Source organism: Tenrec ecaudatus, chromosome 2, assembly GCF_050624435.1.
Source record: "Tenrec ecaudatus isolate mTenEca1 chromosome 2, mTenEca1.hap1, whole genome shotgun sequence".
In the NCBI taxonomy this organism is placed as follows: Eukaryota; Metazoa; Chordata; class Mammalia; order Afrosoricida; family Tenrecidae; genus Tenrec; species Tenrec ecaudatus.
The window spans coordinates 104072613-104094066 of record NC_134531.1 but is presented as its reverse complement, the minus strand read 5'-3'; positions in this window follow the sequence as shown (position 1 = coordinate 104094066).

Here is a 21454-nt window from a genome sequence, read left to right as displayed (position 1 = left end):
TTAGAATGTTTTAAAAGACATATTCCTGCCAAGTTGAGATATCTTTTCCTCCTTACTAAAATGTGCTATTTAAAAAATCACAGGGGTCTTTTTCTTTCTTTTGACTCAGTTTTATTTAACATGGTGCTAAATAAAATTTTGGATGTACCATCTAAAATTATATCAGATACTATCTTATCTGTGAGCCAGAACCATCTAATTTCTTCACCCATTGCTATAGCTCCCATATCTTCTGTGTTCCCTTCCTGAGGGTGAGTATTGAGCAGAACCATGATATAAGAACTAATTTTTCTTAAGTTGGAACTAGGATTTAGTGTGAGTGCAAAACCCAATCCTGAATCCATGTTTTTATTTATTTACTTACTTCCTATTAATTAGGATTAATACTTATATTATTCCACAGTTCAATCATGTCAAGCAGAATTATACAATTGTTTCCACAATAAGTTTCCAAACCTACCTATTCTTCCTGGACTCCTTGATATATCATCTCCCTTTTACCCCACCACCTGCCCTGTAACACCACCACCACCCACGCAAAAAAAAAAAAACAAACACCTTGTTATATTTTCTATCCTCCATAGGTTCATCAGTTTCATATACCAAAAAACAGGAAAACATATATAACACAACTTCAAGAGGGTGACCCCCAAAAACATAAGGACTCTGAAATACACACTAATGGGAACAAACAAAAAAATTATAAAAGAGCAGCTATGGTCTTAAAGTCTTATCTCCAAATAAGCAGCCATCTGAGTGATATGTCAACTAAGTCCACGTGGAAGAAGAACACCATCATCAGTCCCTGAGGGAGAATAAATCAATGGAGGGATTAGTATCAGAGCCTAAATTGGGAAAATATGGTTTGCAGAGGCCATGGATGACAGTGGGAGCCCGAGACTCATTTGTGGGAACTGCATAGGAAGTAACCTCCGATCAACGCTCTCTGTCCACAGTTGAGGGGAGTGGGGGTAGTGGTTACTAAACAGAGGGCACTGGAGAGATGATATGTCTTCGAGGAAGATCAAAGGCATAAATCTGACCTGAAGAGTTGAACCTTGTCAGCTGATTCCCCCTGTGATGCATGCTGGACCTGATCTGGTTTTCTGTATTGTTGCTTGTTTTGTTTTGTTTGTTCCTATTAGGGTGTAGTTCAGAGGCGCGATGTCATTGGAAGTCACCCTCTTGAAGTTTAGCTATGCTTTGGGATATGAAACCCAGCATTGATGAACCTATAGAGGCAGCAGACAGAATAAGCTGATTTTTGTTGTTGTTGTTGTTTAAGGTAGGGGGAGGGTGTTGAGGTTGTGGGAGAGTAAAAGGGAGACCATGTCAAGGAGTCCAGGAAAAAAAATGTTTGCAAACTGATTGTGGTAGTAATTATAAAATTCTGCTTGACGTGATTGATGTATGGAATGATGTATGTATGGGATGATATATGTCATATTATCTTCCAATTGATATTATATATTTTTTTAATTAAAAATTATCTGAAATACCTTTTAGGAGAGTTAAAGAGCAAAATATAGGCATCTTACTTTGATTTTAGGGCTTTTATTACCCACAAAACCAAATATTAACCATAAAGTATTTTACCAAATCCTGTCAGTGACTTTTTTCACCCAAAATTGATCATCTTTTCTTTCTTGTCAGAAGTGAGGCTTAAATCCATTGCATGGTATAGATTGCAATTCCATGTCATATGAACTTCAATTACAAAATTTTCAAGGCTACAGGTAAACGGAAAACTAGAGACCCCTTTGTGACCAACTATCAGTTGTTCCCAATAACAGGGAGCATGGTGGGCGGGGCTGAGTCCACTTGAAAACAAATTCATCTTCTCAGTGCAAGACCAACTGAATCACTCATTTTCATTTCCACAAGCGAGCCCTGATGGTGTAGTGGGTTACGAAGTGAGCTGCTAATCTCAAGGTCAGCAGTTCAGAAACAGCAGCCGCACAGCAGGAGAGGGAAGAGGCTTTCTACTCCCATAAAGAATTACAGACGAGAAACCCAAACTCGCAGTCCTCTGAGCAGGAATTGACTTGATGACAATGAGTGTTTGAGTTGAGTTTCCACAAGTTCTAACTTTGGATGGTTATTTTTTTCTTATCCACATTCTAAAATATAACTTCCGATATGGTACTGTTGCTACTAAAAAATAATCAATGAAACAAAATGTACACTTTCTCTATTAAACCATAGAAAGAGATATGAGACATTAAAAAGTCATATGAACAGTCAAAAAAGATTATGTGTACTACATTATAATACACTTCCTGGTTCTTCTATTAAAAATAAAATTTAGCATTACACATTAATGTAAAATATGAGTTCTCAGTAAAGGGTATACTGTAGGATATATGTTTCTCATTTTCATACAACCATTCCTAAACATGACATGTGATTGGATGGCTCTGCATCATCCCGTGTGATTTTAATTGGTCTCCATAGTTTACTTGGCTGCACCATGGCCTGGTGGCAGTAGTGGTTACGGGTTGGGCTGCTAAGTGCAAGGTCAGCAGTCTGGAACACCACCAGCTGCTGTGCAGGAGAAAGATGGGGCTTCCCACTCCCATGAAGAGTTACACTCTTAGAAACACACAGGAGCAGTTCTACCCTGTTCTACAGAGCCGCTATGAGTTGGAATTGACTAGATGGAAGTGAGTTTAGAAAGACCATATCTAACCCATTCCGGCATTGCCCTGGTGACCCACCAAGTCACTGAGGGTACGAAACAAGGGACACCTCCTGATGAACTACAAACTGGAAAGTCTAAGAGTGCTCTCGAGGCCTTTAACAAATGTAAAAGAAAAGATTAATAAGAGAAATAAGATCTGCAGACAATGCCATCATACAGCCAGCAGGTCTGTGTATGTAAAACACAAAATGCAGCCACACTGTCACAGAATTCTTTACTGGGCTATGAACCACTTTCAGGCAATTTAAATATTCTTTCTCTAATAAATGGTGTCTACGTTTAACAGAAGCTATTAACTTGAAATTATAATAAGATACGTATTGTCTAGAGATGACCTAAATAGCAACAATTCATTAAAATGTTCTCAAACCAAGATTTTTTTTTTTTAACAGGGGAAAATCGTGTGAGAAAGAAGCAATTAGGGTATAGAGATGGTTTCCTGTGGTGAGCCAGGGCAGCAGCTCATCACACTGAGCCAGGTATCTCTTTAAGGTCTTGTTTGTGAGTGGTTGTGATAAAACTGAAAAGAACTTTAAATTCATTTGGCCTTTGAGATTATCACTCTATTTAACCTTGAAAGCCTTTTGCATTTTCTCATGCCTTTGTTTGCTTTCAGGAATTTATCTTCATTTTAACTCTAATCCATTTTATATCTCTTGCCTCATCTTTGATCCACAAGGTTCACCCTTTTATTTATTTTTTAATCTGCAATGTCTGTAGTGTGGCAAGGTGGTACGGGAACACTTTTGTCTCTTGTTTATGGAAAAGCTTTCAAAGTCTAAATAGATATGCACATATATTCCATATATGTGTATGTGCGTGTTATTAAGCAATGCTTCTTTCATCTGTTAGACTGAAAAACTGGCATCGAAGAATATTTGCCCAATATTAAGTAGCATTTCACCTAGGATTTTTAACACTGATTCTTTCAGTTACATGATCCTCAGTGTGAGAAATTTTTGTCTCAAAAAAGTTCAAGCAGTTCAGCATTAGTTCTTTAAAATCTGGAAGCAAACACCAATTTTGCTATAAGCACCATAAAATTAGCTTTGTAATGGCTGTCTTGGACCTCTCTGTTGAAGAACAAGATTGTAGACCAGCTGATTTGCAAAATCAGAAAGTTTTTTTTACATTAGTTACTGTAAGTGAAGAATTTAATACCTATGACTGCTTTAAGGTCCTGAAAATATATATACCAGTATCCCTATATTTATCAAAATAAAGTAAATATTAAAATATCTTAAAAGATATACATGGCAACTCTAATTAAGCTCACATATAAATATAATAAAATTTAAATCTCATGAGAAAAAGAAATTGTTGATGATATTGACACAAAAATTACCTTAAGGTTTTTACTTCATGAAATAAAATTAGAGCAATGTATTTAAATAGGTGAATTAGAATTTATTTGAAATAATAAGGGGCAAAGTCTGTCAATGTGAGCATACTAAAACACATCTGTGATCATTACTTATCATCATTCACATGTCACAGGACAGTAATCAGAAACTCTGAAGCACTGCAAATTTTGTAAAGCAACAACCAAAAAGAAAAGAAAACAGCACAAGAACTAGTGAAAATTTCACTCACAGACATTAATTCTAGTAAAGTGTGATTTTCTCCTGAAGTCTTTTCCACTGAGAACAAAGTCCAAGAGCCTTAGTTCTTTTGCTTATTGTTGGCCTTATTCCAATTTCATTCTGAGAACAATATGAATAGAACAGTTTTACTCCAAGATAATTAAAGATATTTTATACTGTCTCAAAGTTACCATATGTATCAGTGTTTCTATGGTAGTTTTAATTTGGTTTTATTTTCTTAACTTATGTCACTGGAAATTTAAATTACTCAAAGATATCCATAGCAATGACATTTAGGTAATGTGTTCATATGGTCCTTATTGTTTTATATGCGTTTAACAACTCACAGTGTGTAATATGAACACCATATATTTCTTACCTCAAAAAAATCAAAGCAGAAAATACTCAGCCGAATGTTATGGGCTTTTAAAGATCAGCCTTATAAACTACTTGATAGCAAACCACCACATCCTATTACAGTTCCACACCTTGTTGAAGATCCAATATAAATTTGGACTTGCAACCAGGCACCTCAGTGTTACAAGATACCCGGTTTTTTTCACAAGAACAATTCCACGGAGAGAAACGGCTCTCACTTCCTAACAGGTTTGAGACACTGAAATGTGACTGCTTCTCTTCAGTAATTTTCCATCACATGTGTAAGGTAGTGACACCCCACTGACAGGGAAGCATCGTTTCCCATTTATTTCTTCTACAAGACAGAAAATCTTCCTTTTAAATAACAAGGCGTTCGTTTTATTTAACTAAAGAAATAATTGATATCTCCCCCAAATTTTCTCACAAATTAATAATAACATTATTTTTTTAACCTCATAAGATTGTATGGGGATTTTCTTTTATCATGCTATCTGTACCTGAAAGTGATATACTGACCGGTCATTATTTCCACATGCTGTTTGATTTATACATTCGGTACCTAGCTTTTCTAATACCCACTAATCTAGTCATTGAGAAGACAATTGCTATAAGGGACACAGATTAGAACCATGTGCTAAACAGATGTGTTAATGAATCAATGCATGCACGAGAGACCACTTTGTGGACACAGTTTTAAATTAAAGTACACCACTCTCGGTAGTAGAAGTAGAAATGAATACTTTTGGAATGCTTCAGTCACAGTGATGAAATATATCACAATTTTTTATACTTTGTCCACCAGAGTCTCACCAGAGAAGATGTGCTAGTGCATTGTGCATGAGAAACCCACCCCACATATGAATCAATCATAAGCGGTATTTGGGATGAAGTTCATTCTGACTTGCAAGTCACTGGGCAGAAATTTGTCTTTGTCAAGCAGTCGGTGGTTCTATTTTCTCCAACTGCTAACATTTTTCCTTTGTCCTATAGCAGATTGGATGATAAATAATAAGAAAGGCATTTAATCTTTATACTTCAACATAATAAGCTTCAGTAATTATAAATGACCTTAATAGCTTGAAATCTTGAAAATTTTCCTGAAAAAAAGGGTGGCAGAAGGTTGACTAAAGTTTAAAAAATGCAAATTAAAATTCTAGATTTTTATCATATTACAAAAAATGCTTATGACTTGTTAGAACCAAATACGAGCCACTTGAAAGAGTGGAAGATCATAATCATTCTCGTTATTTATAAAGAAATGTTTCCAACTGCAGTGGAGCAGGAACTGCACGGCACCCTGACTGGCTGGCTCTGTGGAGTCATGAGAATCGAGCTCTGTCATTTACACTTAAAACTCTGCACCTCGGACCCGTTTGTCTGTGAAACAGCTGAGGGAAAGAGGAAATAGCTATAGCCTGCAATAATGAGTTTTGATTAACAACATATTTCCAATAAATAGCTTGGCATTCTGCTTCAGTAAACTCTGTAACTTTAAATGCTTTGCTTTGGGTGTAAATTTTATGAGAGCAGACACCTGCAAAGCTCTTAAAAATAGTTAGTTGCCACTTAGACTAAGAAAATAAGAAAATTTTCTCCCTTGTTAACTTATTTATACTTTCCCTAACTTTTATTTTGGTTAGCAAGTTAACAAACAAAGGAACCAGCCAATTTGATGAAAAATTCCAGATTCCACATGTCACAATGAAGAGTAGGAGTTTCGGAGTCAGAAAGAACTGTGCTCAAACCTCAACTTTTCATGCCAATGTTTAAGGTGCTTCAGCCACATTTTTCTCAAACTGGACTAGTAGTAAATTGTATAGTGGAAGGAACTACATATATGTATATATAAAATGACATAGTCCATGCAGACATGCACCCCATAACCTCTGTTCAGACAATGTCTGGCCACATATTGCCCATGGTCCCCAAGAGTATAATTTAAAAGCCCACTGACACTGAGTTAATGACACCTCTTAGAAACCTGCAGAGCATTTGCAAGAGTCCAAATCTCTACGGGGCAGACAGCCTCATCTTCCTCCCTCCCAGTGGGCGGTGGTTTGAAAGGCTGACTTTGCTGTTAACAGACCAATGCCTAAGCTACAGCACCGACAGAACTCCACCAGCACCAGAGCACCAAGGGCCACACAGAGATCACACATCCCAGTGAGAGAAGCTGGCATGGGAGCACAGTGGGTACCTGCATAAACATGTGTGTCTCATGACTCTTCTATAAAGAGCAATACTAGATTGTATGTATGAACTATGACGCTATGTTTTGTTAGTTATAGAAAATCGATGTCATTGGCTTATGTGTGTACTATACTTCACTTCTATCTAAAGTTTACTATATAAAAATACGTTTCAATTTGTAGGCAGCAGCTTGTAATCTTATTATTGGACATCTCCTGAGTGTTGCGGTGTTATCTCTATTAATTTTTTAAAATATTGCCAGGAGGTGCATCATCGATGGCAAACAGAGCAAAACCAGGACTAGTTATAATAGTAGCAAGAGGCAAAGGAGAAGTCTATCCTTGGAATTGAAATAAAAGTTTACTAAACAACACAAAGATGGAAACTATTCAGCAAATGTTATTTCTCATGACCGAGTCTTGCCATACTTAACAATCATGATGATACTGCAAAACACATTAAAAAGGTGCGAAGCTGTTCAAGGATCAGCTAAACACAGAAGTGACCCCCTCTCATCTCTTTGATGATCAAGCACAAAGATTGTGAGAGGTTGAATTGTCTTAATTACTGTTCCGCTTTACGTCTCTCGCTTCTACAATCCATTGCAATGGTTACACATAACTCAAACAAAATTCATGATCAAGGTTTTTTTTGTTGTTGTTAAAGGAAATTAACAAGTGTGAAATGTTCAAGGTTGAGTTATCAGGATATGTTACAACATTCTATAAAGTCTGCTAACCTATGCCCAGAGGGCATATCACCTGCTATAAGCCTCAACTCGAAGGCTTTCAGTTTATGCACCAAAAGGCAGCAAACCCAATTCCCTGAATTTAATGCTCACAGACACCCACCTCCACAAGCCAGCCTCCTGAACAAAAAGCACATCTTCCTTGCTTCGTGGGTTGGTAAGTCTATCACTCTGTTCCACGCTCTGGCTCCTGGTTCTGTGACTGCTCTTCTGATGGTATAGCTGTCTTCTGGATACAGGAGGCTCACTGGACAGAGATCTCGGGTCCCCAGGACATGCTCCACTCCTGGCTCTTGCTGGTGATGAGCTCTCTCCTCCTGCTTCTCAGAGGGCTCATTTCATACACAGCAGGCTGGCGCTCCAGGTGATCCTGTTCACGGTGACTCACAGGTGAATTCTATCAGTATCTTCCCCTGACTCTCTAACCAGACCTATGCAGGGAAAGGTCATTTGGTGAAAGTTAAAGGTTTCAGCTGGAAAAGCCACATTAAATAATTCACTGTCCTTGTAGAGATATTTAGGGGAAAATAGAACTGGACTATGACATGGGCTCACACAATCTCCAAGTCATTTAGAATCCTATTTCACAGGAAAAACCATGGACATTAAATGATGCAAGACTGTATATGTTAAAACATCTATATTTGAAATCTTATATACACATGATCCATAAAGGTATCTCATAGAAAATGCAATAATGATATATACACACATATATAAAAATCATGAATGGTGACTGAACTAATGAATATTATATTTAAATTCTTTCATAGCTCTCAAATTTATATATCGATTATATATATCATTTATGAATATATATCATTTATGAATGTATATATCATTTATGAATTCTAGGCTAAATTTAACTTTGAGATTTTGTATCTATAAAAATATTCAGTGTAAAATATGACAAAATAATAATAATTTGTAAATTATCAAGGGTTCGTGATGGGGAGCAGGGAGGGAGGGGGGAAAATGAGGGGCTGATACCAAGGGCTCAAATGGAAAGCAAATGCTTTGAGAATGATGATGGCAACAAAGGTACAAATGTGCTTGACACAATGGATGGGTGTATGGATTGTGATGAGAGTTTTATGAGCCCCCAATAAAATTATTTAAATATATATGTATGCATAGAGTCTGCATGAGAAAGATAATGATTCCACTTCTTCCCTATGTTCAAAAGAGCACAAAGGGAAATTTATGTACCAACTGCTACTCGGATTCTTAATTTTCATACAAGTTCCAGAATTGCCAGTTAAGACGCTTGCTTATTCCTTCCTTGGGCTGCTGTGAAGATTAAAGCTTTGAAATATTTTCTATGTAGTGTCTTTCCTTTCCACTTGAATATTTTTTCTCCTAGCAAATAAAAAGGTCATACATGGATGAGTAGTAATTATTGATATGGATTTTTACATTTAGGGTTTAAGAGTTAAAATTCAAGTTTCAGATAATAAGTGATAGCGCTGTGAAGTAGTCAGACCTGTTTAATGACTCATGATCCTTTATTTAAGTTGCTTTACATGGACATTCAATATGCCCTAAAGTCCCATCCTCCTTCTGTCCAGTGATTTATTTTCTGGGTCAGGCTCAGTCTATGTGGGACACTTGGACCCCTACATCCTCTTGACATGACACTCTTCTTGTCCCTCAGATCTTTAATGCCTCCTCATTAGAATGACTTTCCCTGAGCCTGACATTCAACTTATCACCTATGTCTGACCAATGTAACATTTTATCCTGTAAAGCAGTCGTGGTATGGGTTCCAACCTATCGTGACCCTATAATCTACAACAGATTGAAATACTGCCTAGTTCCGCGCCAACCGAGTCTGGTCTCACGTGGCAGCCACGGTGTCTCGCTGAGGGCCTTCCTCTTTTTTTGCTGTCCCTCTGCTTTACCAACCATGGTAGTCCTTTCGACGGACTCGTCTCTCCTCACGTGGTCAAAGTATGGAAGATGAAATCTCCCCATCCTTGCCTCTAAGGAGTATTCGGCCCCACTTCATCCCAGACTGATTTGTTTGCTGTTTTTGCAGCTCATGGCACTCTCGATATTCTTCAGCAGCATCGTAAGTGGTCAGCACTAGTCCATCTCAGCTGACTAGCGCTCACCATCTCTGTCTTTGTGCACTCCATTGTAGTTTAGATAATGTCCTTAGTTTTCATACGTTCCAAGTTCCTAGGATGAATAAATGTTTGTGACAGGTTCTTCTTATCTTGAACCAGGCCCTATAAAGCAATGAAGATCTCAAAGGCTTGACTCCCACAGACTGACTTCATCCACCTCCTTATGGCCAACTCCACTTTGAGAAGGCAGCTCTTGCTCCATCGTGATTTCAATGCCTGCCATCCCGAGGCGCTCAGGCTTTGGCCCTGTACCTGACACCCTGATGCTTATATTCATGAGGTTTGGAGTCTCTGGCAATGTGTCTGTGTTATTCATAAGGCTTGGGTGGCTAATCCCTCTGAAGTTAGCAGCCTGTTGCTTTTTCATAACCTGTTCTGGGTCTGGCAGCTCCACTGACACCTATGTGCTTTGGGTGAGTCAGCTGATTGAAATAAGCAGAGGCTTCCCTTCCAGGGGCATAGCAAAGCACATGGATCACAGGACAACAAACTGACAGACAGGTAGGAGTTATCTTTATTTTCTTCATGGAGGAAAAGGCCTCAAAAAGTTCATAGAAAAATTCTATCTTTATATCACTTTTTCCCTGAACATTTTGAATCCCCTTCATATTTGTTTACATTCAATAATTTATTTATTGAATGAAAGAATCCTAACATTGTAGAAAGTCTATGCATTTTCAAGAGAATACTGCTTACTTAGATATTTTTCATAAAGATGTTATTCCACCTTTCTTGAAAACTATAATGTCCTTAAATGAACACAAGTCTCAGGTGGTACTATCTTTGGCCTAATCAATCTCAAATCATAAGCCAAAGTAGAGGGAGAAACTTAGCCCAGAAGATAATAACAAAATAGAATCGAGAACACATATTACTTCATAAACTGAAAGGCTGAAAGAACAATGCCAGACAGTAGATCTGTGTTTTCGCAAAGCTGATAGCGATATCTCAGCTATGAAAATTTGCAGGACAAGTTCTGTTTGATGGTAAAGTAGACGATATCTCTGTGTCATGCTAAAGTACCCAGCACAGTGAAATTCTGACTCACAGCAACGCTATTTGACAGAGCAGAACCACCACATAGTGTTTCCCTTGCTGTAATATTGATAGCTACTGACTGCTCCGTTTTACATTCTCCCTCCAGAGCTCTGGTGGGTTTGAACTACCAACATGTTGGTTAATCCAAGAACAGAGTTCCTTATAAAGTATTCTCATCACATAAGTTAATTTTAAAAAAAACATTTCAGTATGATTTTCATTGATTATATACATCTGTGTGTGAGTGTGTGTGTATACACATACATGTGTTGTTAGGTGCTGTCAAGACACACTGGACTCAGAGAAAGCCTACATATAGCAGAACCCAATGCTGTCGATTATGCACCATCATCACTAACACTGTGATGCTTGAGCCCATGGTTGTCCCTCTATCTCCATGGAAGCCTTGCTCTTCTCCACTGAGCACGGCGTCCTCTTTCAGAGGCGAGTCTCTCCTGACTACATGTCCAAAGTGCATGGCTTCTCAGAAGCATTTTGGCTATACTTCTTCCAAGATAAGTCTGTTTGTTCTTTTGTCAGTCAATGATACTTTTAATATATTTTGAAAGAACCGTAATTCAAATGCATCACTTCTTTGGGCTTCCTCCAACTTCTGCTTGCATAAGAGATGCTAGAAAATTCCACTGTTGTGTTGGGTGCACCTTAGTGCTCAACGTGATGTTTTTGCTTTTCATAACTTTAAAGAGGTCTTGGGCAGCAGATTTGTGAAGCGCAATGCATTATCTGACTGCTTGACTATTCTTTCGTGAGCTTTGGTTGCGATTCCCAGAAAGATGAAATGCTTGACAAATTCAGTTTTTTCTGTTTATCATGATGTTACATCGATTACACATACTGACCCTGTTGTGAGGATTTCGGTCTTCTTTACATTAAATGGTAGTCCATACAGAAGGTTGCAATCCTTCATCTTTATCAGCAAGGGCTTCCAGCAGCCTCCTTTTCAGCACACAATGCCGTGTCATCTGCATACTGCAGGTCATTAATAAACCTTCCTTGAATCCTGCTGCAACATCCTTCTTCATATAAGACAGCCTCTCTGAGGCTTAGCTGAGCAAGTATTGTATAAGTGAAGGATGCAACCCCCATGCATCCCTGTCCTGACTTTAAACAATGCTGCATCCCTCTGTTCTGTCTCTAGCACTCCCTCTTGGTCCAGGGACAGTTTCAGCATCAGCACAACGAAGTGTTCTGGAATTCCTGCTCTTCTCAATGCTGCCTGCAGCTTGGTATACTTCACACAGTCAAATGTCTTGTGTAGTTAATGAAACACGAGCAAACAGCGCTGTGCACCATCTACTTTTGGCCAGGATTTGTGTGATAGCATCATTGATATTGATTGTTCCATGGCCTCATCCAACTTGAATTTCCAGAAGCTCTCCGTTGATGTACTGCTGCAACTGTCATTGAATAATCTTCAGCAAACTTATACTGGAATGTGTTATGAATGATATTATACAATAATTGATGTATTCTGTTAGGTTGCTTTTCTTTAGAATGAGTACCAATATGCATCCCTTCCAGCCAGTTGGCCAAGTAGCTGTAGTTCAAATTTCTTAGCATAGGCGAGTTACCCCAGTGCTTCATCAGATTGCTGAAATATTTCATTTATATGTCTTTATTCTTGGAGTCTTGCTTTTTGTTAATGCCTTCAGTGTCTTTTCCATTCTTCCTTCAGAACCAGAGGTTTTTGCTCACATGGTACCTCTTGAAATAGTTTATTATTGGCCGATTTATTTTAATACTATGATTCTGTGTATTGGTCTTCCTCTTTTGATTCTTTCTGCATCTTTTAATATTTTGTCCATAGAATCTCTCAATATTGTAACGCTAAGCTTCCCTCCTTTCAACTTGACATATGCTGGGCTTGTTTTTCTGCTTGGTTATTTCAACCCAAGTCTCAGCACCTTCCATTATAATACTTCATTTAGTCTTCTTGAGCTTCCCTGTGGCATTTGCTGTTCAGGCTTTTGCATCATTGTTTCTTCCATTTGCTTTAGTTACTCTATGATTAATATCTCTTTTAAGAATTTGTTTGGAAATGCGCTTTGGCCTTTTCATTTTGTTCTTGATTTCGTGACCATTTTTCTCTCTTCCAGTACTATGTTCTCAGTGTCCCACAGCTTGCAGGTGTTCTGCAAGGAGTGTTCAGTGAGTCAAATCTATGCTTGTGAAGTTCTCAAGTTCAGATAGGATATACTTAAGGTCATATTTTGGTTCTTGTGTCTTTCTTTTCATTTTCTTTCATTTCACTTGAACTTACATGCTATCAAACGATGGTCTTTTTCTCAGTAAGTCCCATGCTTCATTTTGCTTTCTCTGTTAATTTCTCACACAGTTATTGTCAATTTGATTCCTGTGTAAGTCAGTAAGTTTCCTAGGTTTTCTATGTGACAAGGTCCACTTTCTTGTCATAGTTTATGATGTTGAAAAGTTATTATCAATGAAAAAGTCATTGGCCTTGCAAAATTATACTATGCGACCCCCAGCTTAATTTCTATCAGCAAAGTTTCACTTTCCAAATAATGCTCCTTACTTTCCAACTTATGCACTTAAGTTACCCATAGATACATCTTTATTACATATTTAATAAGTTTAAGTAGAAAGTCCCATTTTTCTCCTGTGCTCCAGAGTGGCCACTGGTGTTTGAAGAATTTCAGACTGAAGAACTTGGTAGAATTCTTCAATTTCATCTTGTTTAGGTTAAGTTTACATTAGTGTGCAAATCTCAACAATCATTTATATTTACTGGTGCTCTTTGTAACATGACTTCTTCATGTGAATAACTTTTTTCAACTATATAAGCAGTGACTCAACCCATGCTCGCCACTAGATGAAATACACAGTAATCAAACGGACTACCTCTAGGGCATGATATGATGGAGAAGCTCAATATTACAGCCAAAACAAGATCAGTCATCAACTGGAACAGACCACTAATTGCTCCTGTGCAGGTTCCAGTCGAAGGCAGAGAACATTAAAACAAGGTTGAAAAGATGTGCACTTGCAAATAGTCTCTGTTTCTTCCTAGGAGAGGGTAGTGGGTTTGAACACCATCTTTCAGGTGAGTATTGCGGCCTCAATGTCACCAGGCCTCCCTAATTGAACAGAAAAGATCCATTTCTGTGTCCATTTAAAAAAACTAGAGAAGAATTGATGCGTTTGGATTATTCTATTGGTGGAGAATATTCAAAGTGCTGACTGACAGAAGAAGGAATAATTCCATCTTGGAAGTACAGCCAGATGCTCCTTAGAAACAAGGGTGATGAGACTTCATCTCATTTGTGCTGGACATGCTGTCAGGAAAGACTAGTCCATAGGAAAGGACACTGTGGCTGGTAAAATCACAAAAATATAATTTAAAAAGCAAACTCACTGCCATGGAGTCCATTCCAACTCCTATGGCCCCTATAGGAAAGGGTAGAACTGTCACTGTGAGTTAGTTCATTATAAATATTCAGAATATCATCTACATATATAATTGTTCATTATATTCAAAATAATTTGGTAAGCAGTTTTTGTAACCAGCTAAAATTTCACCAGATTCGATTTGGCCTTGTGTCATAATTATTAATTCATTCTCTTAGGTTCCCTATTATGGTTCACAGACGATGGTCAATTATCATGCTACAGGTAGTAATTTCCAAATTAGATTCTAAACACCAGCAGCAAATCTGCTATCACAGGCTGTATTTAGATCATAAATTATTCTGTGGGCCCTGTGCAAAAAAAAAAAAAAAAAAAACCCCAAAACATGAAGTTGTTAAAGTGATCACAACAATTTAGCAAATTAACATTGAAAGCACAAAGAGGAACATTATTCTTTCCTCCTGGCTAGGACCCTCTGCAAGCTGAAAATGTTGATGAAAAGCCAGCCAGAGTCGCTGAGACACATCCGTTGAAACCTGCTTCACCTTTAGCAGACACCCGAGAAGCAGCTAGTTAACAGCTTGACAGATTCCAGACAGGGACAGGCACTTTTCCACGGCACCACTTTAAATTGCTACAAGGGGGTGTGGGGGTGAAGCAGTTAGACTGGGACCAAAGGGGAAAGTGATAAGAAATGTTTGCTAGAAAAGGATAGTTGGACAATAAAAAGATATAATAAAATGTCATACTTCCGAGAAGTTTCCTAAAAATCAACCTTTAGTGACTTCTTGTACTTAATAAGGTATTTTTTTTAAATTTGGTAAATAAAAGACATAGGCTCAGGAATCAAAATAAGATAGATTTTACAATATGTGATTAAGCCTCAGGAGTCTGTTTGAGAATTAGCTTCATCCTCAACCCTTGGAATATTTCAGGTGCTTTCATGAGATCAGAAGCAATGGAAAGTTTTCTGAAAATAGTCTTGATTTTAAAAGAGCCATTCTAAAGAAGATACAATAATAATACCATAATATAAGGACTGGTAAATAAGTGCTTTTTGTAATTGGCCCAGATGTTGTTTTTAAGATTTGAAGACCATTCCCTGTCATAAATAATCAACTCTGCCATTGTAGTGAGGAAAAACATCATAGACAGTAATGCAAACAAGCAGATATGTCTGTGTTCCAACAAAGTTGGTTTTCAAAAACACTATGCCGTTGGATGTAGCCTTCGAGCCGTAGTTTGCCAGTCTCCCTGTCGCGTACACATTCCTGCTAATCGCACATTCCTGCTAATCGCACACTCTTGATGCTCCTAAAAACCACAACTATCTCTCCTCTTCACAGCCTGGGTGGAGAATCTCATTTTAGCCACAGGGAAATCTCCTTGGTTTTGTTGCTTTTCTTCTTCCTTCTTCCTTCTTGTTTGTTGTTAGCGACTTTCCCTCTCTTCTCGATTTCTTGAACATCACTTTTTATCTTTTCAAAGAATTTCCGTTTGGGAAGCCTTCTCTAGAGGAAAGTGACACGCAGAAATTGCGTAACACAATTGTGATGTAGCTGTAGCAGCTCTATATTCTCATGTGAACCGTGAGACTAACGCAACCCACTTTGTTGGTCCCGTGGGAATGAAGAGCGTTTCCATCTGTAAAGTGCAGAGTGGGATCTCTACCCAGAGAAGGTACTGAATAAATTCAGCTATTACTTTTATTGGTGTGCTGTTTCATAAACATTTTCTGGGAAAAGGAAGAGCTACAGGTTTTCCTGCAGAAGAGAAAAAAGGAGAAAAAACAGAGAGGGGTATATTTTAAATAACTATCTTAAACAATTACACTGCTACAGAGTTGGAGTGAACATGGCACTAGCCAAAGTAGCTCATCTCTGATTTCCATCAAGGACTTATTTTGACAGAGGATCCCTGAGCCAACCTGCAGTGAAGTGAAAGAATTTGGGTGGCTCTCCTATCCATAGTCTGTCCTCCCACCAAATGACTGGCAGGCACATGTAAAGAAGTGTGTGGGATTAGGTGTTGTTCCCCAGAGTGAGCCCAGTCTTAAGTATGAGGATGGAATCCTGAGATGGGCATCAAGAAGAGCCGTAAGCACGCATCTGAGAACCACGTGTGCAAAGGCATGGCAGGAGCGGGCTCAAAAATGAAGTGGATGCAGCAGCAGAGGGCTTCCTGGGCAACGGAATGAGTACAACTGACATTGTAAGCACAAGGCTGGGTACAGTGTCGGGTCCCCTTCATGCAGTTCATAGTTCAAAAGGAGCCCTGGTGCATGATGGTGATATGCTGGGCTGCAGTCCCTGAAGACCAGCAGTTTGAAGGCATCAGCTGCTCCATGGGAGAAAGACGAGGCTTTCTGCTCCCAGGGAGAGTTGCAGTCTCAGAGAACTATAGGGGTAGTTCTATCCTGTCCTATAGGGTCCCTGTGAGTTGGCATTGACTCAATGGCAGTGAGTTCAGTTGGTGAAAGGAGCTTTATAAACTTGCCAGCACAGAGCAGAGAACAAGGGAACCAATGTAGAGAGACATGCCTGCCACTACGGCTGAGAAGAGGATCTAGGGACAAAACAATGGTTTCTGATTATTGTAACCTGTTTGTTTCCTGGTTAACGCCCACAGTCATAAATATTGTCTGATGTCTGTGTTCACTGAAATGAATGATCAAACGCAGCGGGAAAACAGAGTGCTTGGGAAGGACACTTGGTGCCAGAATAGGGTGAGGAAGGTTGGAGGGCAGAGGCATCCTCGTGTCGGCCTCCCAGAACAGGCCCAGGGTTGGATCCTCCTTCCCTTTTATGCAGCCGGAGAGGGCAGACATGGCCTACACACAATATCCACACTTTCATCTAAATGTGCCCTTCCTACCTGTTCAAAATGGAACCTGAATTGAACTAAGAAAAGACAATAAGGAGACAACACAAAAAGAAAACCATTTTTAAAACAGGAAACAGAATCCCTAGTTCGTAGGCTGCGGCTCAACAAAAGCTTCCAGGTGACCACCAGAATGTAGCTGTTATCCAGAGAGCAAAGACAAATGAGTATCACTTTGACCGTTAAGTCACTCCACACAATGCTGGGTCATAAAGGTGGGTATTGGATCTTTTCCAAAGAGACTGGGCACAATGAGTCTTTCTTAAAAGAGTCATCTAGTTTAACAAAAATCCTCGATTTCCCTATTTCATTGAGAAATAAACCCTAGCTTTCTAGGAATTCAAGAATAAGGAATTGCATATAAATCCAAGTTTTGTGCATTTTAAAGAAGCATATTTCTTACATAAATTTTGAAAAAATTGAAACACTTTGCCACTTTTATTTAAGTGCTGCGAGTTCTAGACAAAAAAATAATTCATATCATGGCTCAAACAAGTACTAACCTTTTATTAAAAATTATCTGTTTGCTTTATTGTTTGCTACTGTTAAAATGGCTTCATCACAAATAATACATTTACTTTGTATCTTCGGTTGTCTTTCAATATAATATTCAATGTATCTTAAGTTTTTTTCAATGTAATATTCAATGTATCTTCAGTTGACTTGCAATGTAATATTAGTCCACATACATTTAATAGCAATTTGAACGTATGAAAATATAATTTATGTTCAGATTATTACCAAGATTTAGATAATTAACTATATTTTAACCCATTAAGCAATTTGAAGTTATTTTAGATAACCAACATTTAATTCTGTAAAGTAAACATTTTAACCTATTTATCAACCAAGTGGGTTTTTTTTGTTTGTTTTTTTCAGTCCTTTCTTTCATTTGAGTACTCGTTGTGTAACAACTTGTGGCAGATCGACTCTCTCTCTCCGTTATCATCAAACCTTCCGTATTAGGATGGTAAATCTTCAACTGAAATTGCAGACTTCTTTTCACACTCTGGGACTGCCTTTACCTACAAACCCGTAACCTTAACAGCCAGCACCCAGTTAACCTTGTAGCTGGGCTCTCCTCCTTCTCTCAGAGCATCGAATTGGGTTCTTATATACCAAATACAGTAACTGGCTTCTATGTTGCGTTGAAACATCTAAAGTAGGATATCAATTCCTGGCCAGAAATCCATGCCTCCCACTCTGCCCGCCTCCATAAGGCTTGTTTGAAACTCAACTTTGTGTCTGCGGCTTAGGTCTGCTTCTTGGCTGTCATTGTGGAGCTTCCCCTTCTGCTGCTCTTTGCCGACTGACACGTTCTGTTCCCAAGGAAGTCTCAGCTCTGCTGATAATTTGTAGGCTATACGTCACACATGCTATAGCCATGACACAGAAGACCACAGTTAAGCTTAGGAAAATAATGCATGTAGTAATTAAGGCACAGTTTAAATGTACATTGTCGGCAATAAGTGTTTATGTAAAATACTTAGCTTGTAAGCATCTATGATATTCAAAAATAAAATATCCTCAAACTTGAAATCTTAAGATGTGCATGCTTATATAAATGAGCTCAAATTATAGTCAAATCTTTATCAGTTTGAATGACTATGGTCTTTATGGAATTAATCTAAGGCAAATGTCAAAATTTCTGACATATCCATCAAATTGAACTCACTGTCATGGATTCGAATCTGACACAGCAACCACATCTGTAAGAGTCATGTTTACTTGTTGATGTCCCCCCACCCCCCATCCATAGTCTGCTTCATGAGATTGCACTGATACATGTATGATCCCCAGAATTGTATTCAAGACGTTACGCAGCAGTACACATACTAATCATTTGAAATAGAAATGATCATCCCTCCAATACAATAAAACTTTCTTGTTCCATTGCACAGCTCTGTAAAATAAGGTATTTGATGAACATACCTCTACACTGGGATGCACAAACTGATTTCTTCCTTTTAGGAGTCTCTTAAACCCTACTTTGTTTGAGTCTTCCTTTCAACTATCTACATCCATCAGGAGTTGAAGAAAGATAGCAATAACCAGGATAAGGAATAATTGTTTTTAATCATGTTGGTCTGTAGGTGATGCACATCACATTGATACATACTCCATTGTAAAGAATGCTACATCCCCTAAGGGGATGCAGTTGGCCCAAGAAGTATAGCTTAGCAATGTAGTACAAACAACTGTCTCAAGTACATATAAAATAGCAAAAGCTAATAACCAGTTAAAAATGATCAGGGGGAGAGTACTTTATAGAACCAGGTCTGAGGCTGATAACTTTCAATAGCATGCTCAGCACGGATCTCCCTGACAAGGTAACAATTGAGCCCATGTTGTTTGGAGGAAGAGCATTCCAGGAGGAAATCCTGGCCAGCTGCAAGTGGGGTTGTGCCTGCTAGCTTCCAGAAAAAGATAAGAAGCACTCAGGTTAGAGAAGAATTTTGCGAGGGAGGCCTGAGAAGTAAAGGGGCCAGGATAGCGTTATAAGCCTTTTCATCTAACTCTGAAGAAAATGAGAAGACTTTAGGGAGTTTTCACTGGAAAAGTAATATGATCTTGCTTACAAAGTCACTCAAATTACTATTTGAGAATATACTGGATGGGACCAGATATAGATCAGGAGAGATGAGTTAGGAGATTATTTCACCCATCCAGGTGAGGAATGTTGGCCAATTGGACACAAATATGAACAGAGGAGATGATGAGCAGTGGCCAAATTCTGGATGCATCTTAAAGGTAGTGTCAATAGTGTATCCGGGCATATTTCAAGGTAAAATCGATGGGGTGTCGAAGGGATCAGGTATAAGGTATCATCAGGGAAAAAAAATCTTACCATAGTGAATGAAGCGGGAAGTGCAGAGTGGAGACACAAAACCCATTTGTTGGCCACTGGAGATCCCCTTGCAGAGGGGTCTAGAGGAGGAGATGAACCAGTCAGGGTGCAATGTAGCACCAATGAAGAATACAGCTTTCCTCTAGTTCGTAAATGCTTCCTCCCCCCAACTATCATGAATCGAATTCTACCTTGCAAGTCTGGATAGAGCAGAGGATGTACACTGGTGCAGATAGGAACTGGAGGCACAGGGAATCCAGGGTGGATGATACCTTCAGGACCAGGGATGTGAGGGGCAATACTGGGAGGGTAGAGGGTGAGTGGGCTGGAAAGAGGGAACCAATTACAAGGATCTACATGTGACCTCCTCCCTGGGGGATGGACAACAGAAAAGGGGGTAAAGGGAGACACCGGACAGGGCAAGATATGACAAAATAATAATTTTTAAATTATCAAGGACTCGTGAGGGAAAGGGCACCGGGGAGGGAGGGGGAAAAAAAGAGGACTTGATGCAAAGGTCTTAAGTGGAGAGCAAATGCTTTGAAAATGAGTAGGGCAAAGAATGTACAGATGTGCTTTACACAATTGATGTATGTATATGTATGGATTGTGATAAGAGTTGTATGAGCCCCAATAAATTGTTTAAAGAAAGAAAGGAAAGAAAGAAAAAGAAGGAAGAGCCAATCCTGTCCTGTTTGGTTTTTGGCTGTGGACATTTTCTAAACTATAAAGTGGTAGAATAAACCACCATAAAAGACTAGGCAATTTGCTTAAAAAAATAAAAAAGAAAAACCAGGTAAGTGTTAATAGCACTCTTGCTTCACTAGGAATGAAGTGGAGCAAAAACTGATAACAATGATATATTTTTAAAAAGAGTTGTACAAGCCCCCAATAACATGATTAAAGATATATATATATATATATAGCCATTATCACCTATTGGATAATATTTCAGCTTTAAAACCGGACAATCGTTTATTCCTTACAGGTAGAAAGAACTGCAATGTCTAAAGTCTAAACAAAAACACCATTAAAAGGTCAAGATTTTTTTAAAAGGAGAGAAAGACACCGTTGTAATGAAGAAAGAAATCCAGGCGCGTGTGTGGTATCCTGGGAGCGAAGTGAAGAAAGTTTTCAGGAGAAAGGAATTATCAACTGTGTAGACTGCTGTTTTTACAGGTTAAACTGGAGGTTGAGGATTGAATGAGCAGCCTTGGGTTCTGCTGCCCTCCACGAGAGCAGCTTTGGTGGAATGAGGAGTGGCGAAGCTTGGGGGAGCGCATCTCAGAGCCGTGAAGGAAGGAATTGGAGACTGCAAGTGCAGAAAGCTCTTCTGAGGACTGCTGGAGGCCGTTTGTCAAGAGATCAATTTTATTTCTCTTTATTTTATTTTTTTAAATATCAGCCAGTAGCAGACTATCCAACACTGGCAGAAGAACAGATAAATCTGTCATGGAAGAAGTAATGCCAGAATGCTTCTAGGAAGCAAGGACAGTGAAGCTTTGTCGCACAAACTGTAGACGTGCTCTCAGGAGGGAGGGGATCCGGAGAAGGTCAGCTTTCTTGGTAAAG